Consider the following 22248-nt stretch of genomic DNA (forward strand, 5'->3'; position numbering starts at 1 on the left):
TTAAATTCTCTAACATGAAGACTATCCAGAGAGTTATATTTGACAAATGCATTTTCTTATATACTAGCAAACCTTCTATTATAGTCTCTCAGAAAGACATATTCTTCAACTGTACTTATAAGCCTGGTGGCACAATTCCTGATGCTATATTCAAAAAGCAAAAGTTATATTTATCTTGATGTTGCTTGATTTTCATCAATACTTAGTAGTACAAGAATTTACCCCTTTTTGACCTGTGCAGCATTTTCACTTAACAGTTCTCTCACACTTTTGAATGTAACATTCTTATTGTTTGTTGTTTTGTTTTGTTTTTCCTCACTGAAAATGTATCTCATTATAAACTTCTGTACATTTGACCTTACATTTAAATCATGGTCTGTTCCAGTATGACTGTTTTCCAAGTACTTATATCATTAGATATTATCTGTTTTTCAGATAATTGCATGCCAGATTTTGTATGAACTGAACTTTTTCTAGGATCAGTCCAATTTTACAATATTTTTGGCCATGATCCTTATTTATTCTAGTTTATTTGATGTATTGCTGAATTTTCCCTCATATTGAAAAATTTTTCCAAGTTACTATAATTTTTAAATGTAACTGTTAACTTTGAATTACTTTTTCTAAACTTTTTTTATATGTGTTACATAAAACAGACACTATTACTGAATACTACAAATTGAAAACATTGAAAATTTCCAGGCAACTAAATTGTTTACAGATCTAGTCAGATGTTTTTGATTTGGGATCTTCCTACTGTTATGAAAGCAATGTTTTAAAATACTGATATGAAATACTTATAGCTGCCTAAAATATTCTATGGTTACACACATACACATATATGTATGTATGCATGTATGTCTTTATGTCAATTACTCAGAAAAATGCACTTTGACAGGAAAGATGGCAAAATAAAGAGGTGTGATGCTTTAAGGCGTTGGCAGTTGGCTGAGCAGTTATACTCAAGAAAAAATATAATCTGGTTCTTAGACATGGACTGATGTGAAGTGGTTTACCACACATACTCCTAAAAAATTCATGCCCATGAAATTATTTCCATAGCACAAATCTGTGAGTTTGCATACACAGATAGACGTTTGCGTGCATTGTTCTTAAATATTTAAGGAAGATCAGTGAAAATCTGACCTACCTATTGAATAATCTGACTTTCTAGTATAATGGCAAGAGTTTTCCCACCTTTAAGAGAATAATATGAAGGTGTGATTTCTAGACATCATATTTCTCAAAAGGGCTGGTGTCATTATTACAGTCTCATTCCTCCCTCTCCTTCCCCTAAGACTGTTTTTATCTCTGTCTTGTTTACCCTTTTGGTCAAAACGTTTATATTTTCAGGCAAAATCCTGATCTTACAAAATTTTAAGGAGTTCCAGCAGAGAGGTAAAGTGTCAAATGCTTCCCTATTGCAAAAGTACTCGCACCTTACTTTGCTGTGAACTTCATTTTATACTGAGTATACAATCCTGAGATAAATGCCGAAGATGTAAACATCAAAGAATATTTTATCAGCACCAAGCATAAGGTAATAGGCTTTATTCTGACAATGTTCATCCATTTAAAAGCTAAACTGGATCTTTATTTCCACACTTTTGTTCATAAGAGCAAGTAGGTATAATTTCCACATCCATATGCCTGACAACAGTAGATGAGATTTTTTTTACAACATTTATATAATGTGTAGATTTTATTATATAAAATATAAATATTTTCTGTTTTTCTTTACGGAATTAAATTATTTAATACTCTCCTGAAGCTAACTAATTAATCTACCTGTGGGATCAAAATGAACATGCATTGATTTAATTCCAAACTGTACTATTTCCAGCTCAGGTATTTATGATGTACTAAATTTTTAGCTTCTATATGAATGCATAAATATACACAGGGAATAAACTTAATAAAAATGCAATATTTGCTTTAGCTGAGCCCTGCAAAGCAGCTATTATCTTAGCTTCAAACATATTCCAGACAAGTGTTTTGAAAAGCAACGTTGGCATCTTTCTTTATTTTATAAGAACAAGAATGTCAATATATATTTTAAGAGGAAAATCTATTTGCCAAAAAATCTTTTCTTAGCTAGAATGAGAATGTGTCCTGCAAACAAGAATTCCTGCTGTCTACTGCTATTAATAAATAATCAGACATATCTTGACTCTTCCACACTCCTTCCCTTTGCCAATCAGGCTAATCCCTGAAAGTTGTTCTATGGGGGCATCCATTTTTCTTGATCATCAAAGAAAAATTCTGCTGAAGAGGGGGCTCCTTTATTAGTCTGATGAAATATCCTTCTAATGAACTTTGCCATTATTAAAGCTGAAATGTTTGATGCAATCTGACAATCTGGAGCAGAGCCTGCCCAGCCAATGATATGGATGAAGAAAAACAAGGACTTCTCCTTGGTCTTGCAGATTGTTCATGCTTATTCTGAGTACGCTCCCCAGCTGCATATAACTAAAGGCATTCTTGGTTCTTGATTACTTTTGAGTGTTGCTTTCAAAAGCACACATTTCCCACATATTCAGCATTGGTTTGGCAGCCGGAATAGTTTCACCAGAGCGTGTTATAGGACACTGATGTACTTACCTTGCTCTATTGATATTACTTAAATCCTGCTGGGAAAAAGACATCCCTGGCGGTGAAACATTTGACCAGGCTTCAACATATAGACACATAATATCATTGGCAACTCTTTATCACAGAAAGATTAATTTTAGGATTTATTTTCCTTAGCCATCTGAGACAATGTTTTAACATTAAAATATACATAGTGCAGTGAGATAAAATAGACCCTAACTGCAGAAAAAAGATCTTTGCTATGACTCTTGCTATGACTTTACTCCATCTAAGACTCAAAGAGTTCCTTTGACCTTTCTTGATTTCCATATTTTCATAACATTCCAGCATTACTCTCACTTCTTCCAAGTACCACTATAACTCTTACACCCCTAAGTATCTTGAGTAACCCTTTATATAGAGATATACAGATTCCTTCTTCTTTTCATTTTTCTTTGTCTTTCTCTTTTTTATGTCTTATTTAAGGTGCATAAGAAAAAAAATGGGGAAAATATGCAGAGGATTGTAATACAATGTGCAACATTTCTAATATTTCTCAAGGTAAATGTCTCAAAATTAATGTAAAATCATTAGAAAAATCTCACAATAAATTTTATTTAATTCTTTATTCTTCTAGCAGAAGAAAATATCACAAGTGAATACCAGTGAACCAAAGGGAAAATGCATGGTACTCCCTGTTGCATGCATCTTTTGCAAGAGCTTTGTCTCTCTTCCAGGTTTAGTGCATAACTATCCTTTCTTTAAGAGAGAAGATTGATAAAGACTGGGACTGGGCTAACCTCTTACTACAGTAACACAGTTCTGAACTGAGCCTTTATCTGAGGCTGACTCTCAATCAGCATTAATAAAATGCTCCTTTGCAGGACTAAAGTTGTTCAGACTTCAACATGTCAAAGAAGCTAGTGTAAAATTTCACAAATATCAGATAGATTAGATAGATAGATAGATAGATAGATAGATAGATAGATAGATAGATAGATAGATAGATAGATAGATAAAATGAATTCACTTGGGTCAAATTTTAGAATTTTGGAAACTAATTTTTCTCCGAAGATATTAAAAATCTGCTTGGTCATGATCCTGTGCCACCTAGGCTAGGTGAACCTGCTTCAGCAGAGGAGTTGAAATAGATAATCACCAGACATCCTTTCCAACCCTAACTATTATGTGATTCTGTGATATTTAAAGACTATTTGAGGAGAGTAATTTTCAGATAAGTACAATTGAAAAATTTTAAATGAGACGGCAATTTGAGGTTTTCTTAATTGCTGCTGACATTGGTCCCACTCCTTTACATATATCTGTTTATCTTCTAATCAGGACACTGATTATCTCTCCATGGGTTATTTAGAATGCAGGAAAGAGCACAAGTGGGAGAAAGGGTTAATCACAGTGTGAGAGCACTGTTACAGAGGTTCTCAAAAAGAATAAAGACTAAAACAATAGACACAAATGTAGTCTATATTTAATGATCCATAGAGTTGCCCTAGCATTGCAGGTGGTGCACTGAGCCATGATATTTGCTGTTCAGATTAATCACATTTAAAACTTCTCTTTGAGTGAAGCTTGTTGCTGGCCTTTTTCTCTGTATTGTATTTCCATTTAGTCCAGCTGCCATAGTCTATTAAGAAACAATGTTTTAAAACAATGGTAATTTAAAATTTAAGAAAAGCTGACTGCCAGGGAATCTGTAAATCTTCCATTTCTTCTGTTCCTTAGACACTTCAGTGCAATTGTTCCAGTCCACAGCGACTAACACAGGAAAAAGGAAAAACATCACACATTGACTAGATATTATTAGAACCGCAAAACTGAACCTGACAGAGCATTTGACAAAATAAGAGTAATACATATGAAAGAAATTCTGGAAATGCAGATGGAATTGTCATGTTTGTTTGCACTTAGAACTCTTTCAGAGCTTAAAAATCAGTGGTTTGTTTTTGTTTGGGTTTTTTCTTTTCTCCCATATTTCCTTCTGTAAGGTTACCTAGGGTCTTTTTCCTAATTTAATGCAGTATTTTATGTTCTTGCAAACATTTTACAGCTCTAATATAATAGATTCAATACCTCTACCAGTCAGTGAAGTTCATTCTAGTTGTATCCAACATTCTCTCTGCAACATCTATCTGGAACCTCACCTGAAATTGCTACCTTAACAGGTTATATATATATATGCTGTTGCACCTGATTTTTACTCAGCTAAATAGTGCTTGAAACTGTTTAATGGAGTTGGCATTCAGCAAGTATTTAGCTGCAATTAGTAGATTTAGCATTTCTTCTCAAGAAGTGTGATTTTTGTTTTGGAATTGAACATGACAGCCTGCCCAGGATCAAACTTTATCTCAGAAGATAACAGCTGCCATTTGAGAAGCATGTTTGTAGTTGCTTTTTAGCATCAAAAATTTGCACTTCAAAGTAGCACAGAAAAGAAGTCATTGCCAGCTGGAGGGACAGCTGAAACATAAAGTGACACATGAAGAACTGCTGCTCCTAATCTGGTTTTCTTTGGGGGAAAATATTTCTACAGAAAAATAAATATAGAATTAGTCAATACTGGCCATTTTACAGTGGAATTTTAATAAAATCATAGAATGGGGTGGGTTGAAAGGACCTTAAAGATCACCGAGTTCCACCCCTCCTGCCATGGGCCAAGTCACTTTCCACTGGACCAGAGGATCCAAAGGGAAAATTAAAAGAGCAATCTTTTCTCATACAATGTCTGAGAGGGATGGATGTCAACACACATAGTACTCAAACCTTTACATTCCTCATGATCATTTTTACCTGGAAATGAAAAGGCAACAGATGCAGAATCACTGAGCTGTTTTTTCCTGTGGAAAAAAAGAAAAAGAAATGAGCATTTGTACACTGGATTAACATTGAAATACAGAAATGAAAGATGCATGAAAAATTACAGTATTTTGTTTTTTGAGATAACAAACACAGCAGTTATGAAATCTTTAACCAAGGAAAATACAATGGACCAGATTTCTGAAGATAATTAATAGAGATATTTCAGTAGCTCAAATGCCAGACTACCATTGAATTAAGGTTCATCAGTCCTACCAAAAATTCTACTAAAATTGCACTCTAGGCACATAAAAATCTGCAGAAATTTGTACCATGACTTTTTGTTTTGCTGGTAATGCAAAAATACCCCACAGGAAAAGCCTAGGAGCTGCTACTATAAAAGTTCCTCTGTATTTCTGGCATTTCAGCAGTACATTAATGTTCTATTGCTTTATTTTGTTTTGTTTATTTTTATTTTGTTTAGTTTTGCTTCCAAAGATTTCTGCCTATTTCTGGATGCTTACTGAATTGCATATGAAATAAAATCTGATATAGCCAGGGAAGTATTTTTTTCTGTTGGATCTTTTTCTTGTCCAAAAGACTGCCTTTTCCCAAAAATTCTGCTGAAAATTTTCATTTTATGTTTCAGATAGTCTTCTTGAATAGTCACTTAGCTATAGGTAAGAGTCAGTTATAGGTCAATCCTCCAGAGCTTTTACTAAAGATTTTGTTAACTTAAAAGAAAGACGTAGCATCATTAGTGGGCCTGCTGCAGACCCACTACTCCAAAAGGCACCACGAAGGATTTTCTGTCTCTTTTGTATCATTTTGGAATATTATTCTAAAATATTAAAATACAAATTTCATAAAATCATAGAACAATTAAAGTGCAAAAAGACAACTAAGTCCAACTGAACTATATTTTTCTGAAATCAAGAGACCCAAATTGAAATCCTTATTTTCAAATACATATTAAAAAAAAAAGATGCAAGAAAAATTCTGGCTTTATTGTGAGGTATCATGCAATAATTAATTATATTGAAAGAGGAATGGGTTTAGAAATAAAAAGTTAACCAAAACAAAACTTTAATATTAAACTTCTAAAAACTGTATGGCAACTATATTTTCTTTCAGTTATGCATTCAAGGTGTATTACTAAAAACAGTAAGAGCAATAGAATTTAAGAGGGACTAAAGCTATTTTATCAGTTTTTCAGTTGACAGAAGGATACCCTTCCTACAATTTTGAAACCTAGCCAAATTCAGCCCAGTTGTGTCCCTTTTATGCTCTGTGACTGATCAACTTCCTTCAGTGCTATTAAGCAAGATCTTCCTGAAAACTTGCATGATTTTCATTTCTTGACTCTCTCCTTTCCTGGTCACTCTTCACCTGTGTAGAACAATTAGTCTTTCAAAGAACAGCAAGTGCTCCTTTTCCTTCCATCCATCCTCTGTTTCCAATTCCTTATTTTTGTTCTTCCAGGGCCCTTTTTCTACAGAAAATATGATGCACAAGAACAATTCACAGTCAAATCAGCCTTTCCCTGCTTATTGTTTCAGTACAGTTTTCTTACCTGACAAATGAAAGTCACTCCCATTACATCATCCCTTGGTAACAATCCCAGCAGGATTCTCTGAAGAGCTGCAAATACTGTGCCATGACAGCAGCTGCTTTCAAGTGCCATTTTTTCTCTTTGATATCACTCTGGCTCTTCAGAGCCCAAGTTTTTTGGTTTTTTGTTTGTTTGTTTGTTTTTGGTTTTGTTTTTTGTTGTTGTTTTGGCTTGGGTTTTTTTGTTTGCACTTGTTTAAAGTGTAGATTTTGCAAATTACAGAGCTAAGGACCTTGTCTATATACTTATATACTGCTTTTCAGTTTTTTCAGTTAAAAAAATGTTTTCTCCCTGTTTTGACACCCACTGATAAGTCCTGATCTACTTATACTTATCCATGTACTTTTTCCTGGCTTTTGCCTCCCTTTTAATTTTTTTTCCATCAGCTACTTCTACTTCATAATCTCTTTACAATTAAGCATAATCCAGTTTCCTTCACTTTTAAGGACCTTAACAACCTTGAAATACCCAGCTATCATATCTTATTTATGATAAAATGTCATCTCATACCTCAGATGGATGCCCCACTATTTATATTTTCAAATAAGCTTCATGCTACCTCTCAGACGTGGGAGGAGTTTCTCAGAAATATTTTCAGAGCAGCTAACTGATATCATCTTTCATCTCTCCCCTTTAAATTCTGCATCATGATGCTTGTGAACAATGTTGATATCCATTGGGTGATGTTCTCATTCCTACTGCATATTGATTTAGAAAATATTGTCTCAGATTTTTTTTTTATTTATCTTCCTTTTCTGACTAGTTTTGTGCATAAGAAACAAGTTAATCATGACAAGAATTGTCTTTTATCCCTGTGTTTGAAATGTTTTGCAGCTTGAATTACGGTTGCATGAAAGCAAAACTCAGCTTTGCTTTCAGTGTGACATGAGAGGATATTATTCTTCAGTAGATTGCATTAGATCTTTGGTATTTCTGGCTGTGTAAAAGTACAAACTATGAATTTAGAAAGGGCTGAATTTCAGCTTTGCTCACATATGTTTTCACAGCCATTGCTAGTGAAATTTTATTTATTCTCTTTCTATATAACTATAAACAAACACTTTTGTTGTCTTAATACTGAAAATATTTTTACTTCCAGATTTTTCTTCATTCAGAAAAAAAAAAATTGTTCCTACTTAAGTTAATTGGGGTTGTGATAATAAAAAGATATAACAGAGGTAATAAAAGTGTGACAAATATAAGCAGCTTCATAACTGCCTTCAGGCATAAAAGTCACAGAGAATGATATATTTGAGATACTGCTGACACACTGATTTGTGTAATGTGTTTATAATATACTTATTGTATCCTTCATTATTTAAAAATACAGTCTAGCATCACTTGATTTCTTGTAACTGCTTCTACAAGTGGGACACGTGCTTCCATTACACTGCACGATGTAGGAGATGCATTAGAGAAAGAAAAGGGTGAATAAATAGTAAGTACCTAAGTTTAATATAGTGTGCAGCACGTGCATGGCACTCATCAACAGGCACTGTCAGGCCACGTTGCTGTGCCCAGCACGAGTCCAAGGTCTAACAGGCTGCAGTGATGCATTTGGCAAACAAGCAAAACTCCAAGCACACGCAAGAATGTATTGAATGCAGTCCAAGTGATCAAACAGCATCCAGTGGGCCAGAACACTACAATAAATGGTCTAGCTTAGATCAAAATGAAAATGGAAACAAACTGAAAATCTTCAACATAAGTCACTTTTCTCAATTCTTTTGATTGATGTATCTTTCTATTTCCTACCATCCAACATGCCAACAGACACATGTGGCTTTGGCAAAGCCTCACCAAATGTGGGAGCATCTTGTTCTAAGCAAAAACCACAAAAAAGCAACAAAGAATTTTATCACAGTAGCATCAAGGTTGAAAATAATTTAAACTGGATGTTTTGCAGAAAACAGCACTGAATCTTTTTTTTTAAACTGTCTGCAGAGACAATATGAAAAAATAGCAGAGACCAACTTAGCACATCACTGGATGAACAGACAATAGAAATTATGTGCAGAATTCCTACTTTGTTTTCCTAAAATGGGATTTTTGTGGACTTCTATGGCTTAATACCAAGAGATTCATCTACAGCACCTATATTTAAAAGGTAGACTAGCCTTAGGGGTTGAGTACCAGGTGCAAATACCAGCCAGGAATAAATCTTCCACTGTAGCAGTGTGGTTTATTGTCACCATGAGATTAACTTCAACCTGCTTAATATCCTTATAAGTCATCTGAAGATCTATATTCTGAATCCAGTACAGTGCATCACAACTATAGCCTCACAATATATGTATTCCAATATATTGGATAAAATATACTTTCTGCAAACAAGATTCTTGTTTTAATATTTTTTTCCATATGCCGAAAGTCCTTGAGCCCCCATCTTTCACTTATTGAGAAAAGAATTTAACTGCTTGTCCATAGACTGAATGAGGATATCTTACATCTTTTTTTTTGTATCTCAGACAATTCAGATCAAGTATGGTGGAGCAACAGGCCAGAAAGAGTGATGTAACACAGAGCATGGCATGTAGAATCATAGAATATGCTGAGTTGAAGGGACCCATCAGGATCACTGAGTGCAAATTCTGTCCCTGTGCAGGACACCCCAAGAGTCACACCATGGGCCTGAGAGAATTATCCAAACTCTTCTTGAACTCTGTCAGGGTTGGTGCTGTGGCCACTTTTCTGGGGACCCTGTTCTAGTGCTCAGCCACCCCCTGGGTGAAACACTTTTTTTTGATATCCAGCCTAAACCTCCCATGGCTCAGCCTCATGCCGTTTCCTTGAGCTGTGTCAGTGGTCATGAGAGCAAAGAGGTCATACTTGTCCCTCCACCTCCCCTCATGAGGATGTTGAAGACCAGCAGGGTGGCAGTTGCTCTGAGTTTCTGCATTCCTCCTGGGATTATCACAGATAAGGCAGATAAAACTTGTAAGCATTTTCAGACAAGAACTGTACAGAGAAAAAATGAACAGCAAATGTTTCAATACCAATAGTTTGTGTGAGAATAAATAAGAGCACAATAAAACCTGTGCAAGGTCTGCAATTACTTCCTAACAAGCACATCTGAAGATGCAGAGAACAGAAGTATCTATATTCATGAATGTTGTATTGCTGGTACCAGCAACACACAGACACTACAAGGCTGTCTTGCCAAATGTACTTTAGTAATTTCAGAGAAGAAAGAAAACTGGAGATTAACATCTCTGCATCCGTGTTTGCATGAAAATGAAGAATACTGATTTCTAACTAAATGAGAGATTTAAGTATAAGTGTAATAACTAGAAACAGATCACTTAAGAAGTGTAAGGGGCACTGCAGCCAGACTGAGAGGCTTCTTACATCTTTTTTTATTTGCTACCTATACTGGATGCACATTCTTGAGAAAACAGGCATTTCTTGGATAAGTACATAATGTAATGGCTGAAAAACTGGCACAAAGGGTTAAAATAAATGGGGATACTTCAGGCTGACACTTATCACTAGTGGGGTTATGCAGAACTCCATCTCAGGGCTAGTTCTCTTGCTCTCTTCAATGCCTTCATTTAACGACCTGGATGAAAGCCTTGAAGTGTTACTAAGTAAGGTTACAGATATAGTAAATTTGGAAATGCTGTTGACTCTTTAGAAGACAGAGAGATCTTGACAAATCAGAGGTGCGGGCAATCACCAGCTGTAAGAAGTTTAGCAAAGACAAGTGACAGATTCTGCACCTGGGATGGGGCAACCCTGGATGCATGGACAGGCTGGGGAATGAGAGGCTGGAGAGCAGTGCCATGAAAAGGGACCTGGGGGTCCCTTGAGGGTCAGGTTGAGCCTGAGTTTGCAGTGTCCTGGAGCAAGGAGGGCCAGGCATATCCTGGGGGACACCAGACACAGCACTGCCAGCCAGGCAAGGGAGGGGATTGTTCCCCTCTGCTCTGTGGTCTCCTCTGAGTCCTGTGTCCAGTTCTGGGCACTGCAATGTAAGATGTAAACATAATTAAAAGCATCCAAATGAGGTGATTAGGAAGATGGTGAAGGTGGTGAAGGACCTGGAGAGGAAGTCATATGGGGAGTGATGAGATCACTTGGCCTGCTCAGCTGGGAGAAGAGGAGACTGAGGAGCAACCTCCACTGCAGTTATACTTTCTCATGGGGGGAAGAGTAGGGGCAGGCGCTGACCTCTTCTCACCAGTGATCTGAGGGAATGACCTCAAGTTGTGCCAGTGGATGTTTAGGCTGGTATTAGGAAAAGGTTCTTCATCCAGAGAGAAGGTTATTTATCTCATGTGAGAAAGAAATAAAAATTGGTTCCAGAATGAGGGGATGTAATCTGATGTTATATTTATTAATCACACAATAGTGGCTTGCCTATTTTATCCAGGTTGTCTTCCCTGCAATGAGAATGGTAAACATTTCACAGTAGGAAGCCCTTTATTTCATGCTCTCATCAACTCTTTGATCTTTGATGTTTATCACAGTTTCCTGTTGAATGCTGAGACACATAATGGGCATACTTTGCCAGAACAGCAACCTACTGTGGCTTTCTGACCAGAATTCTGATCAAGTATGCAACAGTTGGAAATGATATGACAGTGCTATTCCTGCCAACATATGATCATGTTTTGATTTATTTATTTTGTCAGTGCAGAGGTGGATATTTTTTACAGCACTTTTATTTCACTTTGCCTTTTTCTGAGAAGAAAGTATGTTCTTCAAGAATTTTCCATGTTTTTAAAAACACTGATAGTTCTCCACTTTCACCCTGTGTTTTAAGTTATCCAAATACTAAAAATGAAACAAAATACTAAATCTAAATTTTACATCTAGTTTCAAATGCGCACCCATATATTTAAGAAGCACAGATGTGTATGCAATAAAACAAAGGATGTTTTGGAATCTTCTATTGTTCTAATCCTTTCATTTCCTCATAATAACATTTTTGTCTTTTTTCCCAACTCTTGGGTTTACTGGCAATGATCTGTTTGTGCCAAGGAAGCTGTGCTGATTTATACTGGCTAAGAAATTAAACTCCTCTTTTCCAGTACCTGTATTCTGCGGATAATTTTTTTTAATTTTATTTTTCTTTTTTTCACCCTTTAGTTTATGCTTCTGAATTCAATTTTTCCTTTCTTTGGATGAACTTTTTTATACTGAGAATGCTGGACATTGCATTTTCATTAATTGCAGTACTAGTTTTGTCCTATATTCCTTCATGAAAAGGAAGAGTGGTGTACTACATAGCAAGAGGCTTTCAAGAGAGCTGTCAGGGCTTGGGTGTGTTTCTCTGCATGTATTGTGGTATTGGAGTTATTCAGATTTTTGGACCTTTTGCTTAATAAAACAAATTCAATAGGCTTTAAAATTTTTCAGGCCTATATCACTATGACTTTACCCCAATAAAATACCAGTGTAATACTCTTGGCATCTTTAATATTATTCTAGCATAAATCTCTAACTATTATTTTAGCAAATAAGTTCTTTATTTTTAGAGATCTTTGCAAAGCAAGAAAACTGTGAGCTTGTGGAATTTGTGCCATTTAATTGAATATTCATGAAGAAAATTTAGAGTATGAGCATTCAGTGCTAATCTGTAGGGTTTTCATTTGAAGTCTTAAACTTATTTTTAAATATTCCTCATTTAATTAAATATAAAATGAATTGGTATTTCTAAAATAATGTTGGTAGAAATCTATCACTTGAAGTTCCATCCAGTACCCACTGAAATAAATGTGCATCATGTACTCTATATTCCAATGTTTTCATAAAAATGAGTTATGATCGTTCGTACTCTGTGTTAAGTCTAAATCATCAAGTTGCCATATTAAAGTTAAGAACCTTGTGCATAAAATTAAGAATCTTGTTAACTTGGAGTCCAAAGAAATGAAAAGTGAAAAGAGATGTTTCATAAATTACTGTTTCTGAGAAAGACTGCATCATGTTTCTCTACAGGTTTGTTGGAAAATGTTTTGGATCTCTGGAAATAGATTTAAAGATTGATAAAATGATAAGAAAACAGGTTAGCTAACTGGGTTGGAGACTATTTTATTCCTTAAACACTGCTGGTGACTCTATCCCACAGTTAAAGTATCACTTTAGAAGCTGCATAAACATACTCTTTTCTGCCCCTCCTGTGATAATGACACACTGGCACACACTGAAGCATGCTGTCTTTTCTGTGAGATGGCTGCCACAAGAGTAATAACTGCGAACCCTGATACCAATCCCATTTTTCAGATTATATCTGACACCTCCATATGGGCAACTAAAAATGTGTAGGAGGGTTGGGATGCTAGAGAACATGCTCAGTTATGATTCTAGCTTTGTAACAAAATGTGAAGGAAAAGTAGAACAATAAAAAAAGAAATATTTTTATTTGCATTTTTATATGGCTGTAACATAAAACAAAACTATATCCTCAAATTCCTCATATGTGCCAACATCCAAACACAGTGTAAAGTCTGTATCAAGGTCTGTATAGGTTCAGTTTGTATACACTATACATTATTTATCCAGTGGTGTCCTTTAGGCATTACATTTGCTGTTTCTCTCAGTGAGAAAGTTATCCATTTATGAGGGTTTATACTACCATCTAGTGTAATCTTCTTTCTTTTGAATAAAATATTGTCTTACACATAAGCAAATCCCAAGCCCGTGGCTGCTGATATTACTGAATATACTTTGCTGAAAATACATTTGTCCCTGAGTTAGGAAAAATGATCTTTCCTCGAGGTCAAATATTAGTTAAATTTATGATTGTAACTTTTCAGCATCAGAGACATGTTTTATTAATTACAGAAACAAATTTGGATTAAAGGCAAATGGCTGCCCTCTACAATCTTTAATTCAATTAGTGAAGAAATTGCCTGTCTTTACTGAGATAACAGAGGCTTAATTGGTGCCCCTTCCTTCCTTCCTTCAGCATTCTATATTAAAGAGGGGGAGATTAATGTCTGCCAGGAAAGGACACAGAAATCAGAAAGAAAGATGAAGAAACAAGCCATGTTTTAAATGCAGGACCTGCTATTTGACGCTTGAATTAAGGAGCTTTCACACTTACTTTGCTGTTTTAATTTTCAGAAGGCAAAGAAAAGGAGACTAGTTTCCCCAGGATACTTCTGCATTCCAATGGGACTATTTAGAGTTTAGAGTTGGCCAGTGAGCATAGGGAATATGCCATGACTGAAAGAAGAGGCAAGAAAGATTGTGTAATGAATATATAACATGTGTAGGGAGGGTTCTGGGAACCAGGATTCCATCTTCCTAATTGATGCACATTCAGACTGGACTACTATAGCCCCATGAGGAATTCAAATGAAATCAGTAGGGTGTATTCTGAAGTAAGATGCACATAGAGGGACAGGCTACGTTTACTTTTTGACCTGTTCATTACCTCATCTAAATCATAAGTGCACCCAATCCAAAGTCTAGTTAAGTGTTTCTTCAGCTTGACACTGTGGCCATTCTCACATAGTGATTAGATTAATTAGATAATCAGATTAATTTAGATACTCCAAAAACTAAAAGACTATGGAAAAGGAAGAAAAATAGGAAAGAAAGAAAGAAAGAAAGAAAGAAAGAAAGAAAGAAAGAAAGAAAGAAAGAAAGAAAGAAAGAAAGAAAGAAAGAAAGAAAGAAAGAAAGAAAGAAAGAAAGAAAGAAACCCCCTGCATAGTAAAAAAACCACACCAGCTTTGCACAAATCACTATTTTTCTTCAAAATAGAGGGATAATATCTTCCATTCTAAATTTCAAATATCTGACCCTTCCCATCCTTTTAAGGCTATAATGTCACCAAAGCTTCTATTGTTACAGTCATTTTAGAATGTAATGACGACAATTATTTTTTGACAAGAAACATCTGTCTCCTGTCTGGAAGGGGTGTCTGATAATCCTCAGCATTATGGACTTTCCCAATGTCAATAATCATCCTTACAGGTTTTTACAAAGACTAGTTTGATGATGCATGCATTTGCTTACTCTCTGCTAGTGTTTCACTGATTTGTGAAAATCTGCAAAGAAAATACAGAATCTGTGTCCAGCCATCACCCAGCTCATCAGCTTTATAATTAATTTCAAGGCATGACCTGGCATTTTACTGTTCAAGTGAATTTATTCAAATTATTTTTCACCAGAGAGCACACATGCTTGTAACAGCTGTATTTCCAAATTTTTTATATCTTATCTTTAAGCTTACCATCTGACTTAGGAGTTGCTGTATATGGTAGCTTCTGACAGGGAACTGGAAGACATAAATTCAATGCTGAAAGTATTCCAGAAAAATAATTTTTAATTTTGCAACTCAGAGTTTTCCACAATTTCAGTTTCATTTCCTGCATTTTGCACTGAGGCAAGCTCACAGTATTGCAAGGGTGGCATCTGAAAACTGAAGACCAAAGATTTACTGAAAAAAATTAATTAACCTGCTGTGGTATTGATCTAAAACAGAGATTGCATCTCCTATATGACATTTTATATACTGACATTATATAAATGCTTGAAAACTGATATTCCTAAGTGCCAACACAACTGCACAGCAATTTTACAGTAGCCATGAGTATAAATACAAGCTGTTTAGACTGTATGTTATGGTAGATAATAATAGAGATAATCTGATATAGGATATTTCAAGTCATTGCAAAGAAAATTTAATTTGTAAATTCCTTCATTTGATGATTTTCAACAGAGCATGTACCTATTGAACAATTTCTTTCCTTTCAGAAATGCTCAGAAGAGCAATTTAATGTGAACAAGGTGGATGTTCTGCCTTTAAAAAGGATTAATTCTAACCCTTTAATTATTGGAGATTATCTTTCTTTTAGAGGAACTAATTAATGCCAAGGATTTTCTTTCCAGTAAAAATTTAATTGGAAATGCTCTGAAATGAATGAAAATCACCCCTCACAACATTTTTATAATATTGACTCTGGTTTTTATGCTCCAAATGTAGTTTTACAATCTTTTCCTTATTCTTCTATTTTAAATTTTTTCTTTATATCACCTCTTAATAACGCATTTTATAAATTATATCTATTTTAATAGATTCATTTGCTGTAGATATTCTAGTGTTCAGTATATGACCTCTTTATTTGTTACTGTAACTGCCAGAGGGCTCACTACTAAACCAGATCTCTTCAAAGTGGTTCTGAACTTGCATGACAATGGTTGCTATTAAGAATTCACACATGAGAACGTGATTTCTGTAGGAACTGATAGCATTTTGGTCTAGTTCAACTTCATTACTAAAAGTACAAAACTTGAATTAGTCCAGGTGATTTAGGTTTCATTCTCTGAACCATTATCTTGTAGTATCATATGGTTTTATTTTCCTGGGGGTTTTATACCAAGCTGCTCAAACTAAAGATGATGTTTCCTTGTGACATGAGGTGATATGTGCCAACACAGACTTTTGGAGAATAATTATTACCACTTTCAAAATGGAAGAGACATTTCTTTGAGAAAAGACATGGAAACTTCTGTAGTTGTCTTACTATCATTTCAAGTAAATCCCAAGTTTACTATATGTACTGTAAGAAAAAGAACTAGGCATAGAGTTTACAGAGCTCTTTCAGGTGCTGCTGAAGCCAATAGCTTGTGATACAAGAATAGCAGGTCACACTAAAATTAAAAAGAGTAAAATTCAAAATCTCTAAAAGAAACATTTTTCACTCACTAGGTCTCTTGATTCTTAATTTCTAATAGAAGCTTGTGTGGAAAAGGGTGTTCCTAAGGCATGTGGGATCAAATCCATTACAAAGACATAAGACAGAGTATTTATCAGAAAGATATTGTCAATTTTATATACCAAGACATAAAAAAGAGACCAAAACAAAAAGTATGCTTCATATAAATCAGCCAAATGCTGAGTGCAGGATGTATGCAAGCTACAGTAGAGCAGTGATTGCTCTATGTATGGTAAATATACTATATACAGTGATTGCAGACCTGCTTTGGGAGGCTTTGATTCTGTGTGCTTGGTTGTTAGAAACATGGCAATTGAATGCAGACACAGAGAAAAGAGACAGAGAGGGGAGCTAGTAGGTGTTCACTGCTGAGATTCCATGGAGCATGCATTAAACTGTATACAGTAATAATAAAGGCATCTCTTTGAATCACTTTAAAAATTTAAACAAATCCAGATGACTTAGTAAGAGAATTAAGAGCTAATTACATTAAAGCAGTGAAGATCAATTGCATATATGTTGGTAGCTTCACTTTATTGTCTTAACTTGAGGAAGCCAATAATAATAAGGAAGGATAAAGCATAGTTAACCTAATTCTGATTACAGAATCCTTCTTTTCAGTATCAGATAAAAGCTTTTCAGCACTTCCACAATAATATTTATCTTAAGAACTTTACATTTTTGCATTTTGAATTATCTGAAACTGGAATTAAGCATCAAGATCTCTCATATGTAGGATGCATATCTTTTGCCTATTTAAAGAAGGTTAAAAAATTACTCTGGAAAACTTTAAGCTACAGATCCCAGAATGATAACAGCAGCATCTGGACAGGCACCAGAATTTAACCAAAAACTATACACTTTTAAGTGAAATATAACAAAGATAACCTTATGGCCACTTTATTGATTTTTTTTTCTTTTATGTAAGACTAGATTTAACTTTTAATCAGAATAAACCAGTATGAATAGAATTTTCAGATTATGCTGACAATGTCTTTGATGGGTGTGACTTGTGTATTTATCTCCTCTGCAGTGTCCAGGTTTACTATGATAGCATTAAACAATGGCAGTCAGATATCATTTGGAGAAGCCAGTATCATTCCAGTGCTAATATGTTTAGTTTTGTATATGCCTATTTGCTAGTGCACATCTGCTTCTCTCTACATGCCATTACTTCATCCAAAAGAAACAGAAGTTGAATTCTGCCCTGGCTCCAAAATATCACTTATGTTTTGTCTGCTTGGCGCAATGCAGAGCTGCATCAGACCTAGCCCATTTAAAAGTGTAATAAAAAAATAAAAAAAAAATCCAAATGAAAAAAACACAAAAAAAAAGCCACAAAAAAACCCAGGTCAGCAGCCACATTGCTAAAATAAATTGGTCTTACAAATAGTACCTGCTTTTTAATCCTAACCAGTTTGTACATCTCTGTCTTCATATAAGCCTACATTGCACTTCCTTATATCAGTGTACTCATTATTTCTTTACACTTAAATACATATCCTTGCAAAGAAGATAAGATACTTAATGTGAAATATATAACATGTATATCATGTAGTTTAATTAATTTTACCAAATACTTTAATAGACTTTCAATGGAAAAAAAAACATGTGGATAGAATATTAAAAAACAATTCTATAAATATAGTTATTTTTTATGTAACTGCATGAAAGCTTTCCTAATATTCAGTAGATTTAAAGGTGGTATTTGTACCTACTTGTGCAATATCATATAAACATATAAGCCTGTTTATTGATGATCTCCAGTAAAAATAATGATGACTTTCAAATATTTTTGTGCTTAGAACATTATAGGAACTGAAACCTATAAAGATTATGAGATCCATAAATTGCATTGTATAATCAAATTTTTATATACAAAATGTTTTTATTGGATGGAATGGAAACTGAACAAAAAATTTATAAGAACCAATGGTATATTGGCTGCAGTTTTTTGTGAAATAAAATTTCACTCTTTCTACATGCACAACCAGGCAGAAGCTTCGCATCTATTTTTGTTTCCCTGCTACACGCTGAAATTTAAGTCTGTATTCCATACAAAAGGAAAGTTATACTTCTTTAATTGAGCAGAAAAAAAATTGAAAGAAGAATCAAGTGCAGTTTTAGAAATGTAAGACACATTTCACTTTCACATGTTTAAATGAAAATAAGAATAATTTTATGGTTTCTTCATGCTTTAAACATTTTTTTTTCTTTGAAATGCAACCCAGTTATTCTTTGTAATTCATATTATGACATTAGAAAATCAGCAGAAAAGCAATAAAGTAATACAGTTTGCAAAATATTGTTGGTATCAATTTTTCTCTAAATTGAAGAAGTGAAAATGTTTATATATCTACGTCAGCTATTGATGTACTATACAAATATCATCCTTTCCACACATAAGTCTGCTCATGTGTTCTGTATTGTTACCCTGCTTAGATATATTTTCTCTTAAATCAGGTTTCCTGTACAGATATGTTTATGCTTTTCCTCCTTGCTCATGATTATAGTTTTTCTGATTAGTGTCCAGATGCACCAACTTCTTCCCAAAACAATCCCAGTGCTAATTCATTGTGAGCAATATAAAGATCAAATACAACAATGAACATTTCATTTCAAAATATAGATGAACAATTCTGGGATTGTTCAGTACTTTCTGAATAAGACAACACTTTTCTCTGTGGAACGACCTAGAAACACTCAGTTTCTCTTCCAGCAAACCAAAACAGAATGCAATGAGGGGTGTGTCACATCGTATTTTATTTAATGATTTATGATTTTATTTAATGATTTATGATTTATTTAATTTCTTTATGATTATGAAGACTAAATAGAAAATTAAGATATGTAGCTTTCAGATTATTTTTTATTTTATATTTCAATATATTTAATTAAATAGGAGGAAGATGTATTGCTATTTTATTTTTAATAGTTTATTATAGAAATATGTATATTGAAAAAGTACCTCAGTGTTTTAATAGTTAAAGTCATTACAATCTGTGTTCTCTCTAATCTTAAAAAATAAAATAAAAATTGTGGGGAATTGTGGTTTCTGACAGCCAGCATATAACACTAGCACACCAGCAGTAAATATCCGAAAATCTTGAGTAGAAATTAAACCACAAAACAAATAAGTTCTAACAACAACAGACTTTTCAGAGTTGTCACTTGTATTCTTACACATAGGTGAAATGCTATCAAGCACACATTAATGTATATTTCAAATTCAAATTGATGACTTTGTTCTCAATGATGTAAAATAATAAATTTTTGCTCATACAGAATAAACACTTTGCCATTTAAATTATTCTCTTTTGGTTTGTTGTGTGTGTGTATATAGTCACATACAGACTGTGTTTATGCAGTCTGTATGTGACTATATAGAAGGAACTTTTTAGTCATTCGGTTACATTCTGGGTATAAATATTCAGCTTTTTAAAAAACAATCTGTTAAAAAAATAAGAAGAGAAAAAACATATCCTGGTGAAGTTGCATAGGAAATCCTATAAGCATAAGTGGGGTTTAAATTAAATTAAAAAAAAAAAAAGGCATAAACCTAGCTTTCAGAACAGGGTAGTTATAACTTAATACCAGTGGGGTTAAGAGAAGCAAGAATCTCAGAAGGAAAAGAAAACAAAGCTGACCAATCACAACACTTTTTCTTTTCCTGGCTCGATAGGATAGCTACAGAAAGCATAGCTTATCTGAGATGAAATGTATATGATGATATATATATTTTATATATTTCCTCGACCAATCTCTCAGGGAAATAAAAGGAAAGCATTGGCATAGTGGCCATTCATAAACCCCTAAAAACTCAGTCTTTAGTTTTCCAATGACACAGGTAGAAAGATACCAAGATAGGTCTCACTTCCCTTCCTCACCTTACGCTTCTCTGCCTGAGTTCACCTTCCCATCCCCACCCCTGCCTTTCTCCTGTCTGTGATTTAAGAACTGAGTGTCAGCCTTAATTCTGAATTTCCTGACTTTTATGGTTTAAGTCAGTCTCTTAATGTTATCTAAACATACTTTCTTGGTATTTAATATAAAGAAGCTTTGATTCAAAAATAGAAAGACTTTGATCTCATACATTAGAGGGGGGCTGCTGGGGGAATGTGGTGTGATTTCCATTATTTCCCAGCTCTTTCCCACTGTGCTACTTTTGATATAATTTTCCTTTTGTTTCCCTTTAACCAGCTTCCAAAGATACACTGTAAGGACCACAAAGAACCCTGTCACATGAAGGATAGAACTACTTTGCCAGACTGCCTTCAGTGATATTTGCTTTTCTGTTCTTTACATATAAGTGAAAAGAGTGGATTTTCATTATTAATGTACAAACACTGCATTTAGCCATTTTTTTAAACTCTCTTCCTTAATGCAAATTATGACAACCTCTGCTACAATTTATTCAAGTTTTGGTTTAAACATACTTTCACTGATGATAGAATGATGTATGTGTCAACATAGATGTCTAGACTAGCAGATATCAGATCTGACATGTCCATGTGGTAATCCTAAATGGTGCCTAAATTTGGAAATTACAGAGCACCTTCTGGTAGGCTAATGGGCACTACCTGTTTGGAAGAGGGGATTAGTGCGGATGCAGCACTGAGCAAATGGGGTGACAATTCTGCCTGGGTTGGAATGCTTCTGTTGATATCACAAGCAGCAGATCCAAAGTCATTTATGGTACCTCAACCCTTATGGGACCAAAGAGTCTGAGATGTTAACAAATAAAGTTGAGAAATATGTAACAAAATGTTCCAGGTGAGAAAACATAAAATAGGAGGGGTTCCATACAGAATAGCTTCTAAAATCACAAAATGCATTATAAGAAAGGACAGACCTAAATAGTGGGTTTTCAGCTTCCTTTCATGTTAAGAGCTCTTTGAACTCCATGGAAACATTGAAAAAGATAATTAGCAGCCTTAGTGATTGAGCGACATGAGCGGGATTAACGAAAAAAGATCACTTATTTACGTGTCAAAATGTCCATCACAACCCGTTGGTATGGGAACATACTGCTTTTCTTTAGGAAAGGAGAAAGTGCTAAGAAAAAGTATATATTCACTGAGCACTAGATGAATATATGTCCTCAGAGATGTTACCCTGAATTTACAGCATTGAGAAAACATAATTCTGTCTACTGTGTACTGCCCTTGTTCTGCTGCCATAGATGGAAGAAGGACACAACAAAGGACTCAAAAAACCTTTGACATACATTCATAATCATCAGCAAACAGGTCATGACTACCAGTCAAAAAATGTGCAGAACCTACCAAAACTAGGGAGAAAGGAAATACGAGAGGTTAGAGTAAAACTTAACAAAAATAATTTGTTAGGGCCACAGAAAGAATGAGAATAATCTTCTGTAGAAGGTCAGCAACGGTGCAATGCTCATAACAGCAAGAAATCTTACAAAGTGCTGTGAGAAAGAAAAAGTAAACACTATGTTTGCCAAACAGGAGTGGATTGCAGGAATAGAGATGGCAATATGCCTGATTCTAAAGGATCATCCATTACTAGCTGCCTTTCATAAAAGGCTGACATCAATATCAAATAGAAACAGAAAATGAT

The sequence above is a fragment of the Molothrus ater genome, chromosome 6 (genome assembly GCF_012460135.2).
Source record: "Molothrus ater isolate BHLD 08-10-18 breed brown headed cowbird chromosome 6, BPBGC_Mater_1.1, whole genome shotgun sequence".
Lineage (NCBI taxonomy): Eukaryota > Metazoa > Chordata > Aves > Passeriformes > Icteridae > Molothrus > Molothrus ater.